A 5,063-nucleotide genomic window follows, 5' to 3' on the forward strand; every position below is an offset into this window, starting at 1 on the left:
TTTTACATGTTAATCCTAGGTCCCTCTCCCCTTCCTCCTCCCCGGCCTCCCCAACTAACACCCTACCTATCCCATCCCCTTTCTGCTCCCCAGGGAGGGTGAGGCCTTCCGTAGGGTCCTCAGAGTCTGTCATATTCTTTGGGATAGGGCCTAGGCCTACCCTCATGTGTCTAGACTCAGGGAGTATCTCTCTATGTGAAATGGGCTCCCAGGGTCCATTCCTATGCTAGGGATAAGTACTGGTCTACTACAAGGGGCCCAAAAATATGGAATGTTTCACGAATTTGCGTGTCATCCTTGTGCAGAGGCCATGTTTATCTTCTCTGTATCATTCCACTTTTAGTATATGTGCTGCCAAAGTGAGCACCAGAGCAATAGTTATATTTTAAATTTTTGTGACTTTATTTATGTGTGCCCAAGGAGGTTAGAAGAAAGCATTAGATCCCCTAGAGCTGGAATTACATAAAGACAGTTATGAGCTTCTATGCATGAGTGCTAGGAACAGAACTCAGGTTCCCTAGGAAAGAGAGCAAATGTTTTTAACAACTGATCCATCTATCTCTCCAGCCCTGTTGAATAGAATTTGAGTTGAATACAATGTATTATATTACTACCAGCTGGGTGTGGTGGTATACACCTTTGATACCACCAGTACTTAGGAGGCAGAGGCAGGTGGATCTTTGTGAGTTCTTAGACTAACCTGGTCTACAATAGTGAGGTCCAGGCCAACTAGGACTATATAGTGAGACACCCCCCTTCCTCTCTCTCCCTCCCCTCACCCTCCCTCTCACTGTTCCTCTCTCTCACACACAAATAATACAGTTAGTGTTAATTGTGAATTCAGCTTTGCTCTTTTAGTGTTTGTGACAGGGTCTCTCATAATTCAGGCTGGCCTCAAACTTGTGTAATGAAAGATGACCTTGAATCCCCATCTTCTTGCCTCTACCTCCTAAATGCTGGGATTACGGGTATGTGCTACCTTGTCCAGCCTTTTTGTCCATGTATGTGTCCTTGTTTTGACATAGGCACTCACTATGTAGCTAAGGCTGGCCTACTATGTATCCTCTTGCCTCACTCTCTTATGTAGTGGGATGGCAGACCTGTGAAGGCCCATACTGCTCTTGTACTCTTTTAAATGTTCTAGTAGACAATTTTAAATCACAGGTGAGGCTTGCATGCATGCTGTTTCCTTTCTTTCTTTCTTTCTTTCTTTCTTTCTTTTTTTCTTTCTTTCTTTCTTTCTTTCGAGACAGATTTCTCTGTGGCTTTGGAGCCTGTCCTGGAACTAGCTCTTGTAGATCAGGCTGGTCTCGAACTCACACAAAGATCTGCCCGTCTCTGCCTCCTGAGTTCTAGGACAAAAGACGTGAGTCACCACCGCCCAACCACATGCTGTTTCTTGGACAGAAGTGCTGGAACAATATCTGGTATGTCTCAAGCAGATACTCTTGTCACATGTCTCAAGCAGGTATACTTGTCAGCTCTTGTCATCGTTCCTGCCTGGGCTGGTAAATGTTTTCACTGGGAACTGGTCTCACCTCCCCTCTCCTTGCTCTGCTTCGGAGATGGATCCCTGCAAGGCATCTGTTTCCCCTCCAGGTTTGGCTTGTGTTCTTATATAGCCTTTGGTCCTTCCTTTTTAGTTCCTGCTCTCTCCCAAACTGCTCCAGAGGCACCCTGCCTCAAAAGCTCAGGATTTCCACCAAGGTGGGACTTTCTTGCTGTCTAGTCTTCTATCACCAACCCACCCCCCACCTGGGTCTGGCTGGTCCCAGGGACTCTGAGCCTCGAGCATCTTTTTGTTCAGACTGAGTCCCTCCTCACCTGGGCTGAGGGACATCACTTGATGTCCCTCAGTTTCCCGCTTCAGCCCTGCCCTTCTGAGGCCCCGCCCCTGAGACAGAGGTGGGACTGTAGTGCTGGGGCTGGTGTCAGGCTGCCAAGAGGCTGCCCCAAGTGCCTTTCTCCTGACCCGGCCCCCACTCGTGAGGCTGTGGGTCTACTCTCAGCCTGGCAGCTGGCAGAGAGGCGCCCCGAGTCTCAGCTGCGGCTGCCCACTCATCAGTTTCTCGGGAGACCCGTGTAGACACCAGATGGCAAGTTTGCAATGCATTTAGCAGGGTGAGAACAGGTTTTGTTTGGGAAAATATCTCGATCAGCCAGTTGAGCTGAGAAAGGGAGGGTGCCAAGGACATGGTTGAGGAGAGCTGGTTACACACATGGGGAACTAAGTAACTCGGCAAAGAACAGATTGCAAGACAGTGGCGAGAGACCCCAACAACAGGATGGGGGATGGAGAAAGAGGGAGATGCAGCACAAGTGAACAGAGCCTGGAGTGTGTGTTGACTGGGTGGTTGGCTTTTTTTTTACATTTATTTATGTATTTTGTGTGTATATGTACATGGAGTGCTTGTAGAGTGTGGCGATCAGAGTCACCTCTCCTAATGTGGGTTCTGTGGATGAAACTCCCTGCTCCTCCTTTTGTTAGGGGGTTGGGTATTAGTCTCAAAGTTTCAAACTTCAAACTTGTTGTCTTCCTGCCACAGCCTCTTAAACCCTAGGATTACAGGAGTGAACCACTGGACTGGGTTCAAATTTTATTTATTTACTTATTTTTATTTTTAGACTACATCTCATTTTGTAGTCTTGGCTGTCCTGGAACTTACTATGTATCCCAGGCTGGCCTTCAACTCATAGAGGTCCACCTGTCTCTGCTTCCCATGTGCTGAGTTAAAGGAATATGTCACCCTGCCCATCTTTTTTTTGGGGGGGATTTGTTTTTATTTTATGTGTATGCATGTCGCCCAGGCTGGACTTCATTTTTTTTTTTTTTTTGTTGCTGTTCTTTTTTTTTGAGACAGGAACTCACTTTGTTTTTTTAAAGATTTTATTTATTTATTTATTGTGTATACAACATTCTGCTTCCATGTATATCTGCACACCAGAAGAGGGCACCAGATCTCATAATGGATGGTTGTGAGCTACCATGTGGTTGCTGGGAATTGAACTCAAGACCTCTGGAAGAGCAGTCAGTGCTCTTAACCTCTGAGCCATCTCTCCAGCCCCCAGGAACTCACTTTGTAGACCAGGCTGGCTTCGAACTCACAGAGATCCACCTGTCTCTGCCTCCCGGGTGCTGGGATTAAAGGTGTGTGCCACCAACACCCGGCATAAGTTCATTCTTTAAATCTTAATAAAGCTGTATATAGACACAACACTGGGGGTGCTTTGCCTCTGCTGCCTAAGCTTTCAGCCAGAGTCTTGCCTAAAGAGAGGAAGTGACTGAGTTTAGGATAAGCTGGGAGCAGGGGAAGGCACTGAGGATCAGGCAGATGCCGGGAGGTCAACCAGGACCCAGGACAGGGGACAGGAAAGCGAGCCTCTCCACAGCCTGGAGACAGCGGTCAGTCTCTGGCCCCACTACTCATGGAGGAGATTCTTGCCAGATCTTAACACCCGGCCTGCAACCACACCACCTGAGCCACGTCGTGCTTGGCATTTTGTTCTGCCAGACGACCAATGTGAGGCCCAGGGCTAGGGGCAGGAATTGGTAGGCTGGAAATTTTTGCCAGGAATGATATGGGGCTGCTCTGGTTTGGGAAGAGAGGGAGCCTGCCTACTCTACTGCACCTCTCTGGGGAGACACTGCCACCTTCTGGCTCTTTGTCAACTCAGGGCCCTCAGCACTGGTTTTTCTGATCAGGATGAAAAAATGCAAAAGATTTAATGAGATGAGATGGACTTTAGTCCTTTACTTCTCTCTCTCTCTCTCTCTCTCTCTCTCTCTCTCTCTCTCTCTCTGTGTGTGTGTGTGTGTGTGTGTTTTCAAGACAGGGTTTCTCTGTGTAGCTTTGGCTATCCTGGAACTTGCCTGGTAGCCCAGACTAGCCTGAAATGCTACCTGCCTCTGACTCTCTGGAGTGCTGGGGTTAGAGGTATGTATAACCATACCTGGCTCTGTTTTACCCTTTAAATATATACAATCGTTTTGTCAATTGAAGCTCAATAAATCTGAAAGTCAAAGCACACTGATCATTTAACAGGTCCTCACTGGTGGCTTTCCACACTGTTACTGTTGTGGTTATCCAAAGATAGCTTGTTTGTCTCATTTCCACTTGACTGTGGGCAGAGCCTCATGTGGCCCCAGTGTTATCCTTTACTGGGATTAAAGTCCCCCAGTCAGCAGCACAGTTGCTGGTTTGTGCTGGGAATTCCCAGCCTGCCCCGTCTTTCTTAGGAGGGTCCGTTGGGTTAGCTGTCGCAATTCTTTGGTTTAGCAGAGTGTTTCTCTTCCTCCTCTTCTACAGTTTATTTTCTCTCTCACTTTTGTCCACTAGCAGTTGACAGATGTTTTGCTGCAGCCTAAGCCCCCTAAGAATCCCTCTGACCTGGCTGCCCTGTTTTGTTTTGTTTCCTTCAACTCTGGCCTGTTAATACCACTGCCACCGTCCTCTAGCAGGCACCAGGGAAAGACCCAGCTTCACCTTCCTGTTGCAGAATATTTGTTTACACTGTAAGAATGTGTCGCTGCCTAAGGCGCCTTCTGATTGGTTTAATAAAGAGCTAAATGGCCAATAGCTATGCAGGAGACACTAGGAGGGACTTCTGGGGAGAGAGAAAGAGAAACTGGGAGGAGGAATCTAGGTGCATGATTTTGCCAGCAGACTCGGGAGCAAGTCAGATGTGAGGGACTAAGAAGAGATAACGGAGACATGTGGCTGAGCTACATTAATAGAAACAGGTTAATTAAGTTATAGAAGTAGTTGGGGAAAAACCTAAGTTAAGGGCAAGCTTCCATAATTAATACTAATTCTCTGGGTCATTATTTGCAGGCTCACAGTCCAAAGATAGTCCTACAAGAAAGCTTGCTATAACCTCCCCAGTCCTCACACCGTCTGCTAGGGAATCTGAGTGCGTGTGTGGGTGTGTGTGTGTGTGTGTGTGTGTGTGTGTGTGTGTGTGTGTGGTGACAGTGCCGCATTTATCTTGAGTTTGGGTTTGCTTTTCTTCATACCTCTGAGTCCTGCCTGTGAGTTTCCTCTTCCCATCAGGGATCTGTCTCC

At 47.5% G+C, this 5,063-nt stretch overlaps 1 non-coding gene across 1 annotated transcript; it reads right to left on the bottom strand.

Annotated features, from left to right (window-relative positions):
- Positions 1–260: 260 nt before the first annotated feature.
- On the bottom strand, positions 261–367 carry LOC113831443. Its single transcript, XR_003483950.1, has one exon. It is a non-coding gene; the product is annotated as a U6 spliceosomal RNA (small nuclear RNA).
- Positions 368–5,063: the final 4,696 nt, after the last annotated feature.

This window comes from Cricetulus griseus, chromosome 3 (genome assembly GCF_003668045.3).
Source record: "Cricetulus griseus strain 17A/GY chromosome 3, alternate assembly CriGri-PICRH-1.0, whole genome shotgun sequence".
Taxonomy (NCBI): Eukaryota; Metazoa; Chordata; class Mammalia; order Rodentia; family Cricetidae; genus Cricetulus; species Cricetulus griseus.